Source organism: Tenrec ecaudatus, chromosome 5 (assembly GCF_050624435.1).
Source record: "Tenrec ecaudatus isolate mTenEca1 chromosome 5, mTenEca1.hap1, whole genome shotgun sequence".
NCBI lineage: Eukaryota > Metazoa > Chordata > Mammalia > Afrosoricida > Tenrecidae > Tenrec > Tenrec ecaudatus.
The window spans coordinates 167,527,435-167,546,841 of NC_134534.1; the positions used below are offsets into that span (position 1 = coordinate 167,527,435).

Here is a 19,407-nt window from a genome sequence, read left to right on the forward strand (position 1 = left end):
TATACATATACACATATATACACATACATACACACACTTATATCTTTTTTTTTTTTGCATGATGCCTTATACCTGGTCCCTTGGGCACCTCGTGATCGCACTGGCCGGTGTGCTTCTTCCATGTGGGCTTATTTGCTTCTGAGCTAGATGGCCGCTTGTTCACCTTCAAGCCTTTAAGACCCCAGACACTATCTCTTTTGATAGCCGGGCACCATCAGCTTTCTTCACCACATTTGCTTATGCACCCATTTGTCTTCAGCGATCCTATCATGGAGGTGTGCAGTCAATGATATGATTTTTTGTTCTTTGATGCCTGGTAACTGATCCCTTTGGGACCACTCGCTCACTCAGACTGGTGTGTTCTTCCATGTGGACTTTGTTGCTTCTGAGCTAGATGGCCGCTTGTTTATCTTCAAGCCTTTAAGACCCCAGTCACTATCTCTTTTGATAGCCGGGCATCATCAGCTTTCTTCACCACACTTACTTGTTCACACACTTTGGCTCCAGCTGTTGTGTCGGGAGAGTGAGCATCATAGAGTTCCAATTTAATAAAAGAAGGTATTCATGCATTGAGGGAGTGTTTGAGTAGAGGCCCAAGGTCCTTCCGTCACCTTAATACTTGACCTATAAATATAGACACATAGATCTATTTCCCCATCCTCCTATATATATTTGCATGTACATGTCTTTGTCTAGACCTCCATGAATGCCCTTTGACTCCTAGCTCTTTCCTCCATCTCCCTTGACTTTCCTCGTCATTCTCAAAATTCCACTTGGGGTTCTGGAATCAGCTCGGTTTCCATTTTTCCCTCCCCCTCCCTCCCCACTCCCCCTTCCCCTTCCCCCTACAACCTTAATAGTTTTAAAATAATTATTTTATCTTATCTTACACTGCCTGGCATCTTCCCTCACCCACCTCCCCATTGCCCATCTCCCAGAGAGGAGGTTACACATAGATCTCCAAGATGGGTTCTCCCTTTCTGCACCCACTTCCCTCCCAGTGTCGCCATGCCTACCGCTGGTCCTGAGGGGTTCATCCATCCTAGATTCCCTGTGTTTCCAGATCCCTACTGCACCACTGTACATCCTCTGGTCTAACCAGGTTCGCAAGGTAGAATTGGGGTCATGATAATTGGGAGGGAAGGAAGCGTTCAAGAACTAGAGGAAGGTTTTGAGTTTCATTGTTGCTACACTGAACCCTGAGTGACTCATCTCCTCCCCACTACCCCTCTGGAAGGGATGTCCAGCTGTTTACAGATGGGCATTGGGTCCCCATCACGCACTCCCCCTCATTCATGGTGATGTGATTCCCCTCCCCCCTGCGCCTTTGTTGTTTGAGACCTGGTCTCCTCTTCCCTTCCTGATCACACATGTTGGTGTGCTGCTTCCGTGTGGGCTTTGTTGCTTCTGGGATAGATGGCCGCTTGTCTGCTTTCAAGCCTTTAAGTCTCCAGACGCTATATCTCTCAATAGCCGGGCACCATCAGCCTTCTTCACCACACTTGCTTATGCACACATTTGTCTTCAGCGTTTATGTGAGGAAGGTGATCACACAATGATTTTTTTGTTCCTTGGTGTCTGCTACCTGGTCCATTCTACACCTTGTATTCACTTAGGCTGTGTGCTTCTTCTCTGTGGGCTTTGTTGCTTCCGAGCTAGATGGCTGCTTGTTTGCCTTCAAGCCTTTAAGACCCCAGATGCTATATCTTTTTGATAGCCGGGCACCATCAGCTTTCTTCACCACATTTGCTTACACACACGTCTGTCTTCAGTGATCATGTCGGGAAGGTGGGTACCACGTTCAGCCTTCATTCTGGTTTCAGTAATTCCTCTCAGTTACCTTGCCCTTGGTCACTCCCTACCAGTCCTCCCATCCCCCCCACCCTCCACTGGTTTTGAACCACTTGTTGTTCCCTTGTCCCTGTGTTGGCCAACACCTTCTCCCTTCTCCTACCTCCCACGCTCTCATGTCCCTCCAGGACCGTTGGTCCCGTTATTTTCTTCTCTCATTGTTTGTCCAGCCTATCTTGTCTAGGTGGACCTGCTGACATAGTAATATATGCATACAAATGCAGATGGCTTTGACAGCGTCCAAGTGGCACATAAGAACATGGTTTCAAAAGCAGCAACACCAACATGCTGATAAGCAGAAAATCCATTAACATACAAAATTTACAAGGTTAAAAAAAAAAGAAAAGACAAACAAAAAGATAGCAAAAAAAGAAAAAAATTGCTAGTAATTCAAGGTCTGTTTGTTGGCCTTTAGGAGTGTTTTCCAGATGAATCTTGTGGGGTGCCACATCCTGGCCCCGAAGTCCATCCTTTATACTCCCTCGGGATCTCTTTGCTCTGCTTCCCCTGTTGCTCCATCGCACGCCTCCAGTGTTTGCCTCAGTGTGGTGGGGTCAGCTCAGTCGCACATCCCCCACTGTGTCTCAAGTGCTGTCCCTTGTAGGGCCATGGGTCGGTGCAGGATGTCGCATCTCGCAGTGTGGCCAGCTGTATGGTCCTCTCTGTACGATGGGCCCTTTGAGCCAGGCTATCATCCTGTGGGCTTGGTGGGCCCAGGTGTACTCCACTACGTCCTTCCTCCTTCCTTTGTTTCAGCTTCCTTCTGGGTGTGGTGTGGTGGGTCAGTTCATTTCCCACACCAGACGATCTATTTTCATTTTCTGTGGTATTCCCTTCGAATGTGGGGGTTGGGCTAATTCTGGATTGGGCCAGTGTATGGTCCAGCCTCTTTGAGTAGTCCTCTGTACTTTATGTTGCCCTCCTGGTTTGGTGTGTTGTGGTGGGGTCCGCCATCATCATTTTCAAAGTATTCGCTTCCCATTTGATCCCCTGATACAACTCCCCATTTCTTCCCCCCTCCCCTGCCCTCCCTCCCTCTGAAACCCTTGATAATTTATAGATTATTATTTCCATATCTTACACTGTCCTCTGTCACCCCTCACCCACTTTCCATTATTCAACTCCCCTGGGAGGGGGTTCTAATTGATCCTTGTGATCAATTTCCCCCCACCTCCCCTAATCATCCTGGTATCTTGACTCTCATTGTTGGCTCTGAGGGGGTTATCTACACTGGATTCCCTGTGTTGCAGGCTCTTATCTGTAGCAGTGTGCATGCTCTGGTCTAATCTGATTTGTAAGGTAAAATTGAGGTCATGATAGTTGGGGGAAGGAAGCACCAAAGAATTAGAGGAAAGTTGTGTGTTTCATTGGTGCTATACTGCCCCCTGACTGTCTCATCTTTTCCCTGTGACCGCTCTGTGAGGAGATGTCCAATTGTCTACAGATGGTCATTGGGTTGCCACTCCATGCCCTCCCCTCAACCCCCCACCATTCACCTTGGGTATGGTTTTGTTCTGAGTCTTAGATGCCTGATACCTGATCCCATAGACACCTCATGATTGTACAGGCTGGTGTGCTTCTTCCATGTGGGCTTTATTGCTTCTCAGTTAGATAGCTGCTTGTTCAAGGTTTTAAGACCTCAGGCGCCATAGCTTTTGATAGCAAGGCACCATCAGCTTTCTTCACCACATTTCGTTTATGCACCCATTTTTTCTTCAGCGATTGTGTCGGGAAGGTGAGCATCACAGAATGATGGATTGTTAGAACAAAGTGTTCTTGTGTTGATGGAGTACTTGAGTTGAGGCCCAATGTCCATCTGCAACCTTAATTCTTAACATATAGATATAAGTATATAGATCTATCCCCCTCTCATTATATATATATTTACATATGTACATACCTGTATTTAGGCCTCAATAAATGTCCTTTGCCTCCTGGTTCTTTCCTCTATTTCCTTTTAGTTTCCTCTTGTCCACCACCATGTTCCACCTTCATTAGGGTTTAGTAATTCCTTGATGCTACATTGCCCTTAATTAAACTCCACTAGGCATCCTACGACCTTCCTTCCATTGATTTTAGTTTACTTGTTGTTTCCCTGTTCCTGGGTTGGTTCTGCCCTCCCTCCCCCACTTTCTCCTACCTCCCTACTCCCGTATCCTCCTGGAACTATTGGTCCTGTTCTTTTCATCTCTGAATTATTTATCCTATCTTATCTAGATAGACATGCAGATACATTAATAAGTGCAAAACCAGGCAAAGCCAAATAAAACAACAGAGGAAGTCAAACCCCCCCCAAAAAAACCAAAATGACAATAACAAAAAGAAAGCCACTGACCAAAATGGAAAAGCCTATAAATAGTTCAAGGTCTGTTTGTTTTCCAGTTGAGTCTGATGGGGTGCCACACTCTGTCTCCAAAGTCTCTTTTTGGTATTCCCTGGGGATCGCATCACCCTGCTCCCCCTGTTGCTTACTGCATACCCTCAGTGCTTCACCCCAACGTGATGGGACCAGACCATGCTCTATTCCCGCACTGTGTCTCCAGTGCTGTCCCCCGCAGAGCCATGATTCAGTGAGGAATGCCATGTCCCATGGTGGGGCCAGCCCTATGGACCTCCCTGTGCATTGTCTGCTCTGAGCAGGAGCATCGTCCTTGGGGCTTGGTGGACCAGGATGCCCTCTCCTCCCTCTCCATCCCTTTGCATTTCTCCATGTGCTCTAATCCGACTCACCTTTCTCCCCAAGCTGTAGCCCCAGTGCTGTCTTCTGAAGTGCATTCTTCTGAAGTGTGGGGAGGGGTGTCCACATAATTGGGATTGAGGCTGGCCCTGCAGACCTCTCTATTGGCTTCCTGGTACCGGCCCGTATGTTGTATTCATGTCTTGGTGCATTGCGTTGAAGCCTGGTCTCTCCTCTCCTGTGGAGATAGAAACAATACTCTACCCTTGGGTGGGTTACTGCCCTGCTCCCCCACTGCCCATGCCTTTCCCCCCCTTTTCTTCCTTTCCCCCTCTTAGTCAGTTGGCTGCCGTATGTATCCCTGCACTGGGTTTGGCCCCTGTCATAGTTGCTGGAACCATCCTTGTTTTCAAGGAGCATGCTGGCTGTACTTCCGAGACAGATGAGTTTGTTCGTTTGGTAGGCCAGGGCACTTTTGGCCTTCTTTGCAAATGCATCCGTCCTTCCTCGGTCCTCCTTATTCAAGGTACAAAATCCCGTGGCTTGGGTCGGGCTCACCTTAGTCCTCAAAGTAACATCCTTGCTTTTCAACATTTTAAAGAGGTCTTGGGCAGCAGATTTACCCAAAGCAACACATTAAAAAAAAAAATCTCTTCTTTGCTTCTTCCATGAGCTTTGTGGATTCAAGGAAGATAAAAATCTTTGACCATGTCAGCCTTTTCTCCATTTATCATGCTGTTAGCTACTGGTCTAGTTGGGGGGATTTTGCTTTTGTTCACATTGAGTTGTCATTCCATACAGAAGGCTGCCGTCCTTGCCGTTCATCAGCAAGTGCTTCAAGTCTTCCTCACTTTCAGCAAGCAAAGCTGTACCATTTGCATAACACAGGCTGTTAATAAGCTTCACTCCAATCACGGTATTGCAATCTTCTTCATATAATCCAGTTCCTCAGATTAGTTTCTCAGCAAATAGATAAGTATAATGAGAGGATGCAATCCCTTCTTGATTTTTTTAAACCTTTATTGGGGGCTCTTACATCTCTTATCACAATCCATACATTCATCCAGTGTGTCAAGCACATTTGTATCTATGCCGCCATCATCATTTTCAAAGCATTCTCTTCCCACTTGAGCCCCTGATATCAGCCCCTTCTTGATATTTAACCCACACAATATTCCCTTTTCTGTTTGCACAACTGTCTCTTGATTCATGTACTAGTTCCGAATGAGAACAATGAAGTGTTGTGGATTTCCTATTCTCTTATGGTCCAACTGTGTGTAGACCATAGTTGTTATGGTTCACACAATCAAATGCCTTTGCGTAGTCAATAAAACACCTTTCTGGTATTCTCTACTTTCAGTCAAGATCGATCTGACATCAGCAGTGATACCTTGTTCCACGTACTCTTCTGAATCTGACCTGAACCTCTTATAGCTTTCTCTCAATATACTACTGCAAAGTATAACAATGCACTGTAGTTGGATGATCTTTAGCAAAATTATACTTGCATGTGATATTAACGATACGGTTCTGTAATTTGAGCATTCTATTGGGTCACCTTACTTTGGAATGGGTACAAATATGGATCTCTTCGAGTCTGTTGGCCAGGTGGCTGTCTTCCATATTTTTTGGTGTCAAAGAATGCATACTTCCAGTGCTTCCCCAGCTTGTTGAAATGATTCAATGGGTGTTCTGTCAACTCCTGGAGTCTTGTTTTTGGCTCATGCCTTCAGTGCAGTTTGGATCTCTCCCTTCAAGACCATTGCTTCTTGATCATATGCTACTTAAAAATTAATTGGGATTAATAACTATATCAAATATTTCCATATTTCAATCACATCCATCAGAATTGTATACTTGCTACCACAATCAGTTTCCAAACATTCTCTGTCTAGATGGACCCCTTGATGTCATCACCCCTTCACCCCACTACCACCTCTGTGTCCTCCTCCCCTCCAAACCCATATTCCATTTGCTGACTCTATAGGTTCATCAGTCCTGGTTTTCATACCCCCCAAAATGAAAAACATATACTGCAATTTCAAAAGGGTGACCCCCATGACATAACACTCCAAGATACCCCCAAATATGTACAATAAACAAACAAACCAAACAATACACCCCCCCAAAATATAAAATTTTAGAAACCAAAAGAGTAAATCAGTTCCAGCATGCATCCTAGGGGAAATCTGCTGACAGATTTTAACTGTTCAAGTCAGGCTTCTGCCTTTGATCTTCTGGACTCCACTCTCCAGTGCATTCCGTTTAGTAACCACCTACCCCTCAATTGTGGACAGAGGGGGTTCATCGGGGGTTTATTTCCTATCTAGTTCCACCAATGAATCCTGAAATGCTACTTTTTGAAGTGGTAGGATGTCAATGAGTGCCTTTGGCACAGTGACTCTGTGTACTCTGTCCGTCTTCTTTGATGCTTGCTGCATCATGCAGTATTTTGCCCATAGAATAAATTTTTCAAAATTGCAACTCAAAGTTTGATTGTTTCTTTAGTTCTTTCAGTTGAAGATATGCTGATCATGTTCTCCCTTGTTTTTCTAACTCTAAGCCTTTGCACATTTCATGATAGTACTTCACTTTGTCTTCTTGAACTCTCCCTTGAAATTTTCTGCTCAGCAATTTTGCTTATTTTTTTCCCATTTGCTTTCGCTACTCTACAAGTGTCAGAGTCTCAGCATCCATTTTTATCCTTTTCTTTTCCGTATCTTTTGAATGGCATTTTGCTTTCTTCATGCATGATGTTCTTGATGTCCTCCCAGACCTCATCACGTCTTCTATCATTAGTGTCCAGGGCGTCAAATTTGTTTTTGAGATATTCTCAAAATTCAGGTGGGGCATTCTCCAGGTTGTATTTTGACTCTCGTGGACCTGTTTTAATTTTCTTCAGTTTCAAACGGGCTTTACCTGTGAGCCACTGATGGCCTGTTCCACAGCTGGCCCTTGTTTTAGCTGCTGATAGTGCGCAGCTCCACTGCCTCTTTCCACAGATGTAGTCAATTTGATTTCAGTCCCGTGTATTCTGGACCGAATACCTTTTGTGTTGTTAAAAAAATATTTGCCGTGAAGGAGTCGTTGGTCTGGCGAAACTATATCATGGATCTTCAGCTTGGTGTCTATCACCACGGCCATAGTTTTCAATGACTCTTCCTTCCTCTTTGTTCCCACCTTTTGCTTTCTGATCACCAGTAATTATCAGTCATCATGACTGCCCGTCTGATCAAGTTCAGACTGAAGATGCTGGTCAAATTCTTCAATTGTCTGCCTCACCAGCTTTAATGGCTGGTGCATCAATTGGAATTATAGTTGTATTGACTGGATAGATATTAGTTGTATTGCGGATAGATATCATCCTATCACACTCAGTATTGGACTTCAAGATGGATCTTGAACTTTCCTTATTGATGATGAATGCAATGATATTCTCTTGAATCTGTCATTCCCGGTACATCTATGGCTGCCTGGTTCAAAAATGGCCCATACCCGTCTCTTTCAGCTCCCCAAACACCTGGGATATCGATCCTTGTGTGTTTCATTTAGTCTTTAATGACTTCCAGGTTTCTGAGATTCGTCTTTCATCTATACCATGTTCCAATTAGTAGTAGATGTTTTCAGCTGTTTCTTTTCATTCCAAGTTACGCCTCCTTAGCAATGCAGGTCTTGGAGGTTTTACTCCATCCACATCATTATGACCCACTCTGCTTCGAGAAGACAGTTTTTCCTCACTCACAATCTGAGCACCTTCCAGGCTGTGGGGCTCATCATCTGGCCTGATCTGCTGCAGTTCACGAGGCTTTCAGAATCTGACGGTGCCCCTCTTCCATCCATATGGTTTTCAGTGGCGAATCCCTCTGAAGTGGACAGCTTCTCTGCACTCCGTTCTTAGCCTGGAAGCTCTGCAGTTACCTGTTCACGTTGGGTGACCCTGCTGCTATTTGAAAATTCCAGGGACATAGCTTCCAGCATCATAGCAAGACACAAGCCACCGCAAGTGTGGCAGACGGGCAGACAAGTGGTGGGTTAGAAGTTAGAAGCCCTGAGATTACTTTTTTTGGTCAGGCTTAGCCAAGCACTCTATCTGTTGAGTGAGGTGGTTGCACTTAATTCCTACTGCATGCCTGCTGGAGCTTGGCGCTCTTGCTATTAGGTTGTTCAATCTTCATAACACCTCAGATAGGTGGGCATTGTGATTCTATTTGAGGAAATTAAGGCACAGTCAAGCTCAATGACTGGCCAGAGGTCATACGACGCATAGATGCAGGGTCTATGTAACTCTGAGACACAATTTTATGAACACATTGGCTGCCGGCTGCCGATGGTGGGTTCAGACCTGGGCCTTGGAGCCTGAGCAGTAGGCAGGGATGCAGTGGGTGAGGAGGGCAGCCCAGTTAGAGAAGGTGCATTGAGACTCCCCTGATTCTCATTCCTGGTCTGCTTAGGCCCTCCCCACACCTGGCCAGGTGACAACTCACTTCTCTGTCAGCTTGGTGGTAATGAGTAGCACCATAAACGAGCTGGACCTGTGACATTGGAACAATCTCTTGGACTGATGAAGCGCAGGCTCTGGAGAGTGTCTGCCCAGTGCAGAAGACTGGCTGGACCTTCCATAGAAGGCTCCAGCCCCTAGGGGGCTACCTCCCTGTGTTAGTCTGGGTAGACCAGAGAAATGCATAAACACGCATATGTGTATAAGAAAGAGCTTTATATACAAGAGCAATTGAATATTGAGAAAACATCCCAGCCCAGTCCAGCTCAAGTCCATAAGTCTGATATTAACCCATATGTCCAATACCAATCTATAAAATCCTCTTCAGACTCACAAAACACATGCAATGACACAGAATGCAGGGAAATCACAAGCCAGTGGGTGAGAAGTCTTGGGGATCCAGCGTTGTTGTAAGCATCTCAGTGTTGGCAGGGGTCTCCACGTGGCTTCTTCATCTCCTAGAGCTCTGACTGCATCAGGGTAGGCCCCTGTGGTTTCTTTTCAGGGATGTCTTGCAGGGAGTGAACTGAGAGAGAGTATCTCCTGCCTCCAAGGAGGAATACTGGAATTCCCAGAATCCTCAGGGGAAGGTGATGCCCACACAGTGGTCTCATTGGCTATCACTTGATTGACAGGTTAGACTCCACCCTTTCACTCATAAATTGACAAACGATTTTATAACTACCACATTCCCAATCCCCACTACATCTCTGGGATGTGGAGGTCCTTGGGTATGTTTGGAAGGAATGGGTGGAGCTCCACCTTTTGTAACTCTGTAACTCAAGAGGTATGTAGGAGCACAAGCTCCATCTCAGGCTATTTCCCCAGGAGCAATCCTGTTCACTGGGCATTGACAGCTGCTGGGGGTGGTGAGCCTCGGACACAGGGTGGTTCAGCAACATCATGGTCCTCAGTAAAGAGAAGGACAACAGGTCAGGAGCCACTCTGCATCCCAGGCAGGTTCGGAGATCAAACAGAAGGGATTGCTTCCTCCAGGAGCCTGAGGCAAAACTCTAGAACATTTGCTCCTTTAGGGGAGAGATGCACTTATTATTTAGCAGGGTTTTCAAATAGTGTCTGACTCAGGCATGTGCTCAATAACTACTTTTGGATGAATGAAAGAATTGCTCTACTCACTAGGACAGCGACCTTGGGATAGACCGGGCAGGTGGTAGCCATAGAAGTGAGGCTAGAGAAGGCCTGGCACGGCTGATGGGAGAAGAGCCCATCCTCCATGGCTGCACCCTGGCCCTCTAGTTCCCATGTGCCTGCCTTGCTCATCCTCAGGCCTACTCTGCCCTGTATGCCCTTGCGCTCCATGTCCTCCACATCCTGGCCCCCCATAGTCACAGGAATTTTGATGGGGAAAGGGGGGCAGGGGCGAGCCATTGAGTGCAATCTCTCCTCTTCGTGTAGCAGTTAGACACCCAGTTCGTAGGTGGCCCCGAGGCAGAGACTGGCCCACCACAGAGCTCTCTTCTGCCAGAAGACTGGGAGGAAGCAGGAAGGGACCGTGGAGGGAGAGGAGAGAGGACCCGTGGAAGACCTGGGGCAGAGTCTAGGGACTCAGTAGTCAGAGATGGAGTGGGAACTTAAGGAGAGACAGGCTGTGTGTCCTTCCCCACCCAACCTACATGTTAGAAGTAGGGTCGGGAGGGGTGGGGTGCGTAGACCCTTTTTCTTTAGATGTGCTGCTCCCGGCTGCACCTCCACTTGTGAAGCACCGCCTCTCTTGACTAGTCCGGGCTCTTGTCCCTGCTCTGCCCAGCAAGGGAAGCTCCCACCTCTCCCCGACAATAAGGATGACTGGCATTCATTGAGTGTATCCTTGGTGGCAAGTATTGCTCCAACACCTAAAACCATCCAGGAGACCGAAGTCACTTGCCCGCGCTGCAGGGCAATGCCACAGAGTGTGCTTCAAGGGAAAGCAACAAAGGTTGACCGTGGTCCGTTCGCATCGTTTACATTGTGCTGTGATCCATACGGAAGGCTGCAATCCCTGATAGTCAACAGCAAGTGCTTCACGTCCTCCTCACTCTCAGCAAGCAAGGCTGTGTCCTCTGCAGATCACAGGTTTTCAATCATCCTTCCTACACTCCTGATGCCACATTCTTCTTAACATAATCCAGCATCTCAGAATATTTGCTAAATATATGGATCGGATAAGTATGACAAAACAACATGACCTTGATGTACACCTTTCCTGATTTTAAACAATGCGTATGTGATAGCCTGTTGAACTATGTACAGATTCTATGTAACAATGAAGTATTTTGGAATTCCCATTCTTCTCAAAACCATTCATAGTTTGTTGTGATTCACTTAGTTGAATGACTTTGCATAGTCAACAAAAACTAAAGTAAACATCTTTCTAATATTTTCAGCTTTCAGCCAAGATCCATGTGATGTCAGCAATGATATTTGTGTTAGGCAGGGTTCTCTAGAGAAATAAAACCAGGACATGTATGATTACATATGTGTAAGAGGATAGGTTTACACAGCAAGAAGGAATATAACAGCCAATTAGTCCACACAGCAGGACAGAGGACTCAGTTCAACTCACTTCCGTGGAACAGTTAATGTACTTCAAGTCCTTCAACTCACGAGGGCTGCTGGTACAAAGTCAAGGATGCAGGCAGCAGAGTCCTCCCTTGGGCAAGGCAGGCAGAGTCTGCCCACAGGCAGCAAACAGCAGGATGGGTCACCAACAGTCGAAGCTCAGGAGCGTAGAGAAGCAGACCCAGATTGAACACAAGCAATGCAAGGTGACAGGATCTACCAGCCTCAAGCTCAAGCAGCGTGGTGAAGCAGGTCTTGAGCCTACTAATCACCAGGACATTGAAACCATTGATGTGCTGGCCGACTCCAGCAGTGAATTTAAGGGTGCCATAATGCTGGTCTGCTGTGATTTCAGATTCATTCAGCAGGTGTGAGGAACATGTGGGATTAATAAAGTCGCAGTTTGATTGGAGGGCAGAGATTAAATGGCTCAGCAAGGCACCCCCCCCCCCCCTTGCTCTCTGGGGATCAGACAAGCATGCAGTTGCTTTAGCTAGTTCTCTGCCTCTAGGTGCTCATACAGCTCCATCAGCTTCTCACATTCCGCTGTGGGGGGAGATGCCCATGAGCCTCCCGGAGGCCTTCCCTGGAGTAAGCCTGCACCTGCCTCCCCTCAGTCTCAGTCCTACCATCCTCGTGCGCCAGCCGCTCGGCCTCCCTCTCCAGCATGGCCCGCTCCGTGTCCACCTCCATCACACACTGCAAGGGTGTCTTGTCACTAGGGGGCATCTCCCGGGTCAGATGGTAGATGTCAATATGCTCGGGGATGGGCACTTCCCGTTTCCCAATAGCAGAGAGCAGCATGGACTTTCCAATTCCGTTTAAGCCAATAAGACCATAGCATCGGCCTGAGTTTAGTTCCAGTTTGGTGTCACTGAGCAGCTCTTGGCCATGAAAGGTGAGCGAGAGGTTGATGATGTGGACGTCAGTGCTGTTGGGGTGAGAGGCGAGGACCCCAGTGACAGCTCGAGCAGCAGCCTTCTTCATCTCAAAGTCCTCTCGCTCCTTGGTCAGCAGATCCACTCCTGGGGTCTCTCTGCCACCGGACTCCTCGTTTTTCTCCTCTGCTACCCATGCTTCTGGGACAGCATCTCCGTTTTCTTCATGAAACTTGCTGGGTCACTGCCAAGCTTCAGTAGCTTCCATCGTTTAAAACACTTTCTTTTAAAAAATTCTTTTATATAGTTCAACCTTATTAAGAGGGTTTTGCAATCAATTTTAAAGCGTTGTCTTCTTTCTCATACGAATCTTTGTTATTTTCCCCAACCTCCCCCTCCCCCCCCCGCCATGCCCCATAGGGAATTATTAATCCAGTTACTATCTCTATAGATTTCTCTATCCTGGAGTTCATATACAGAAAATCATACAAAACAACAACAAGAAAGAAACAAAAAAATGAAATCCAATCTCAAAATGGCAAAACAGAGAAAAATCCCCATCAAAAAGAAAGCAGAAAATATTAAAAATGGAAACTTTGAAATGGGTCAAACAACAACCACCTCCACGAAAAAGACCAAACTCACAGCCAAAGCGTTGACTCCGACTCTTGGCGACCCTAGAGGACGGGACGGGTGGAACTGCCCCTGTGGGTCTTTGAGTCTCTTTACGGGAGCAGAAAGCCTCCAGTGTCTCCTTTGGGAGCGGCTGGTGGTTTCAAACTGCTGACTCTGTGGATAGCAGCCCAACACAGAACCACTACACCAAGAGGTCTCCAAACGAGGCAAAAGGAAGATCAAATGATAAGGTGTTACTTTTTCCCTTTTAACATTTTTAAAATTAAAAGATCATTTTATTGGGGACTCTTACAACTCTTTTTTTTTAACAATTTATTGGGGCTCATACAATTCTTATCACAGTTCATACATATACATACATCAATTGTATAAAGCACATCTGTACAGTCTTTGCCCTAATCATTTTTTCCTCCTCTTTTCTTTTTTTTACATTTTATTAGGGACTCATACAACTCTTATAACAATCCATACATCAATTGTATCAAGCATATTTGTACATATGTTGCCATCATTCTTTTATAGACATTTACTTTCTACTCAGCCCTTGATATCAGCTCTTCTTTTTTCCCCTCCCTCCACACTTTTCTTCTTCAGGTGTTGTGCTTTAACTGACTGTATCAGCTACGATTGGCTTCACAGTGCTCTCTGATACCAAGGCTGTTCCTGTCCCCTGGCTCCTCTACAACGGCCAGAGGGGATTCACCGAGGCTTAATCCATGTGGGGACCCTGCTAATGGATTTTGGGCTTCCACTGTCATCGATAGCCTTCTGCCAACTGGGTGTTCACAACTTCAGATTTGGATTTTATTATTTACAATCTTTCGATCATACCACTGGTGTGCTTTTTCCATGGGGACTTAGTTGATACCTCTCTCAGATGGTTACTTGTCTTAAGACAAGCTTTTCTGACTCCAGATGCTATTCTGTCTGCTGGCCGGGTATCGTCTAATGTCTTCACCACACCTCGCTACAGCACCCATATCTTCAGTGATCTCTTCATGAGGGTGTGTATCCAGTAGGGTCGTGTCATACGAACTAATTGGTCTTAGGTTAGGGCTATGATTAAGTGTGAGCTCAAAATCCATTCATTTATCTATGATTTATATATGCATCTGGTTCACTCCAGAGACATCCTTATCATTTTATATTAGAGAACGTTTTAAATTATCCCCTTGGCAATACAATAATGCTATGGATAAAAACAAAGACAAACACACTGCCCTTGAGCTAACGCCAATTCATCACCATCCTATAGGACAGGGTAGAACTGCCCATGTGAGTTTCCGAGCCCATAACTCTTTCTCTCACAGAACAGCTAGTGGTTTTGAACTGCTAACCTTGCAGTTAGCAGCCCCACGTATAACCATGACACCACCAGGGCTCCTATTTTATTGACAGTGTCATTTAAATAAACATCATTTTATTGGGGGCTCGTACAGCTCTTATCACAATCCATCCATCCATCCATCCATCCATCCATCCATCCATCCATCCATCCATCCATCCATGTGTCAAGCACATTTGTACATTTGTTGCCATCATCATTCTCAAAATATTTTCTTTCTACTTGAGCCCTTGGTATCAGTTCCTCATTTTCCCCCTTCCCTCCCCCAGCTTCTCATCCTCACGAACCCTTGATAATTTATAAATTATTATTATTTTTTCATGTCTTACACTGGCCAATGTCTCCCTTCACCCTCTTGGGAGGGGGCTATTTGTAGATCATTGTAATCGGTTCTCCTTTTGGATAGTGCCATTAATTTAGCCAATGGTACGGAACTGAAAACGCTTTTGAGAGGAGGAAATGATACACATATGGTCTGGATTCAGGTAGCAATACATGAATCACTGACCTGTACAGATCAAAAGCTCACTGGACACTATTTACACGGACAATGGGAGTTGGGGCTGGGGCAGAACTCTCAATAGCACCCACTCCCAAAGGCAGGGCCATGCTGCCAGACTCGTACACGTCATAAAAAAGCAAAGAGGGCATTACAATAGTAGCTACATGGTAGTCCTGGGCCATCATTCATTGGGAACCCTCAAGCCAGAGTCCAGTGACCACCAATTCCACGACCTTAGGATAGTGACCGTCTGCTTCTTCTCACACTGGATGTTTCAGTCTTAAGTCCAAGGGCATAAGTATGGTGGTTCTTTAAATCTACTACAGGGAGTTTGCTCGGTGGGGTCTCCACACCGAGTCCTTCTGGTGTGGCCTATGAAGGATGGTGTGTGCCTTTAGAGGACACCCTCTTTGTCTATAGCTCATGGACTGGGTCACCAAGGCTGGATAGAAACTAGGTGAAAATTGGCTAATTAGGAACATAATGCCTTGAATTTTTCCCGTGGGTTCTAGATCAGTATTGTAAAGCTTTTTTCTCATTGGCAGCTTGTCACACCTGGTTTACCCACCAACAGAAGTGTAACCCCCTTCTCGGAGACAGGTGTGTCCGTCCTTCCCATCCTACCCCTCCACCCTGAGTCTTGACTTGAGTTCTCAGTAAAGCTTGCCAATCCCTTTGGAGGAGTAATTTGGGGTGACCCGAGAACAATGTCGTATGGCAGATATTGAATGCGCTTCTCTGTCTTGAGAAACTGGCTCTGGTTGAGGTAAGGGCTCCCCCGTTGGAGTGGGTTTTCTGATAGACAAAGGAAGGGGGGATACAGCTCATGGGCACCAGGCAGGCTCATTACCTCATTGCTTGGGAGACCAGATTAGACTACCTGTCCTGAGAGCAGATGCCCCCCTTCATTTTGTTGTCTATCCTTACAGAAGTAGAGTCAAACAGTAGTTATCTTTTCGTAATTGGCTAACTTCACTTAGCATAATGGTCTCCAGGTCCGTCCATGTCATGAGGAGCTTCAAAGTGCCATCTGTTTTTTCAGGGATGCGCATGTACCAGAGTAGCATTTGGGCTGTTTCCAACTTCTTGCGATTGCGATCTGTGCTGCAGTGAACATGGGAGAGCGTACATCTGTTTGTGTCCTGTCTCTTACTTTTTTTGGGCAGTGGAGATATTGCTGGCCCATTTGGGCTTTCTATTCCCAGATGTTTTAGGTAGCACCAGATTGCGTTCCACAATGGTTTGGGGTTGCTTTCTTCTTTCTAGGTCAGAGGGCGTGGTGATCAACCACAGGTAAAGGTTGTGCTTTTCAGGCGCTGCCCCACACTATTCCTGTAGGAGCCCTTCCAAAGCTCACTGGGCCTTACGGCTGGGCCCCTGTCTCAATGCAGTGGCCGCTTCCACATTCAGCCACATTTTATTTACTGTGATATTAGTGGCATTGTTGGACAGTTTCCACATTCTGTTGGGTGGCCTTACTTTGGAATGGGGGCACACATATGGTCCTCTCCCAGTCAGTTGGGCAGGTGGCTGACTTCCACATTTCTTGGCATAGAAGAGTGAGTACTTCCAGGGCTTCATCTTTGTGTTGAGACTTTTCAGTTGGCATTCTGTCAATTCCAGGAGCCTTGCTTCTGGCTAATGTCCTTACTGCAGCTTGGACTTCCTTCTGCAGTAGCACAGTTCTCGATTGTACGCTACTTCTGGGAATGTTGCGTGTCGACCAGTTCTTCTTGGCACAGTGACGCTGTGTGGTCCTTCGACCATCTTTTGATGCTTCCTGCATCGTTCAACATGTTGCCCACAGAATTCTTGCAACTGGAGGCTTGTATTGAATTTCTTACTTCACTTCCGGAAGCTTGGGATATGCAGTGTGTTTTCCTTGCTGGTTATCTCAGTCCAGGTCTTGGTGCATTTCAGTATAATCCTTTGTCTTCTTAAGCTGCCCTTTGAAATGTTCTATTCAGCGTTTTTATTTCATCAGGTCTTCTATTGTCTTTAGCTACTCTACATTCGAGGACAAGTTTCAAACCCTCTTCTGACAGCCACTGATTTTTTTTCCCTTCCTTGTCCTTTGAGTGACTGCTGCTTCATGGAGGATGTTGTTGGTGTCCCCCCGCAGCTCATCAATTCTTCTGTCATTAGAATTTGGTGTGTCAAATTTGTTCTTGAGATGTTCTTAAAGTTCAGGAGGGACATACTCTAGCCTGCATTTTGGTTCTTGTGGGCTTGCTCTAGTTTTTTCAACATCAACCTGAACTCACATACAAGCAGTTGATGGTCTGTTCCACAGTCAGCCCCTGGTCTCGTTTTGGCCGATGATTTTGAGCTTTTCCATCATCTCTTCTCACTGAGGCGATCAATTCAATTTCTGTGGATTCCATTGGTGAGGCCCATTTGCATAATTGTCTATGTTGGTGGAAAAAGGCATTTCCCATGAAGAAACTGTTGGTTTTGCAAAATTCCAGTGTGTGCTATCCAGCTTCATTTCTATTATCAAGGCTATATTTTCTTTCTGTCCCAACAGGTTTATTGACATCAAATTCATATATCATACAATTCAGTAGTTTAACATGCCAAGAAGAGTTGTACAGTCATCACCACAGGCAATTTTAGAATATATTCTTCATTCTCGTACTCATCATTATTAGACCCCCATTTCCTGATACAACAACCCGAACTCTAAGAATAATAATAATAAAAAAGAAAATAGAAAAGGTAGAAAATAGAAAAGAAAGCAGAAAACATTAAAAACTAGGACAAAGTAAAATAGATAATAAGGAAGATCACATGATAAGGTGCTAGATGTTAACTGCATCTGCGAGAATCCACTTTCCAATGTAGTCTACACATTGCTTAGCAACGCTCTTCACAACGCTGGCCCATGGTCAGAGGGGATTCCCCAGGGGCTTAGCCCTTGTATATTTCCCCTTCCTCCTTTTTTTTTTTTTTTTTTTTTTTTTTAGTGAAACATCTCTAAAATTGGCCAAAGGGAGATCAAATGATAAGATATTACATTTGGACCCAACTACATCTGTCATCATCAACTTCACAATGCCCTCTGCCTGATAACAGGGCTCTGCACATCACCCCACTATGGTTGGAGGGGTTCACTGGAGGCTAAGCCCATGTGGGGACTCTGCAAATGAAGTTTGGGCTTCCACTGTCATCCACAACCTCCTGCCAACCAGGTGTTCACAATTTAAACTCTGATGCCATTCCTTTCTGTAGATTTCGGTTCTATTATTTATAATCCTTGGATCACACTGACTAGTGTGCTTCTTCCATGTAGACTTAGTTGAAACCTCATGTAGATGACTACTTATTTGAACAAAAGCCTTTAAGACCCCACATGCTATTCTTTCTTTTATTACTATCATTTAAAAAATTCTTTCTAATAGCTGGGCACCATCATGGTTCTTAAGCATATTTTGCTAGAACACCCATATCATCAGTGATCTCATCATGAGGTCTAGCGTGAAGCAGGGTCATGTCATAAGAACTAATTGTTCTTCGATTGTAGCTAGAATTAAGTGCAAGGCCAAAATCCATTCATGCATCTATGACTTATATATGTCTCTGGTTCCTCTTAGTTGGTTCCCCTCATTGTGGTTTTCTGTTAGAGAACATTAACAATCATCCCCCTGGGACATCATTTCCACTGCCATCACGTCAATGCCGACTCACTCACAGTGACCCTTTAGGGCAGGGTAGAACTGCTCCTGTGAGTCTTTGGGCTTGCAACTCTTTAAAAGAGTAGAAAACCCTCAACCGATTACAAGGATCTACAAAAAACCTCCTCCCTGGGGGATGGACAACAAAAAAGCAGGTGGAGGGAGACGTTGGACTGTGCAACACATGACAAAATAATAATAATTTATAAATTCTCGAGGGTTCATGAGGGAGGAGGAGTGGGGAGGGAGGGGAAATGAGCTGATACCAAGGGCTCAAGTAGAAAGCAAATGTTTTTAGAACGATGGTGGCAACAAATGTACAAGTGTGCTTGACACAATGGATGGATGTATGGATTGTGATTAGAGTTGTACGAACCCCTAATAAAACGATTAAATGAAGAGTAGAAAAGCCTCATCCTTCCCCTATAAGGCTATATTTCTAACTACCATTCCTTCCTCTTTGTTTCCAACATTTGCATTCCAGTAATTACAAATGCATCTTGATTGCATATTTAGTTAATATTGGACTGAAGAAGTTAGTGAAAATCTTCAGTTTGCTTCATCACGAGCTTCAGTGGTCAGTGTATAGCTTTGAATAAAAGATGTGTCACCATAAACACTGATACAATCTAACAAAATAATTGATTTGTTGGGGGGAAGATGACAGGTCAAATGCTAAAGATATGTTAGAAAGAGCAAATATTAGTACAAAAGATAGGTTCTAGGTCACAAATGACTTTACATGGCTTAATTTTGAGAGTGCATAGACTAAGCTATACTCTAGGTT

General features: G+C 45.3%; 1 pseudogene; it reads right to left on the bottom strand.

Moving 5' to 3' along the window:
- Window positions 1-12,078: 12,078 nt before the first annotated feature.
- On the bottom strand, window positions 12,079-12,578 carry LOC142449313 (ATP-binding cassette sub-family F member 2 pseudogene; annotated as a pseudogene).
- Between the last annotated feature and the right edge of the window lie 6,829 nt (window positions 12,579-19,407).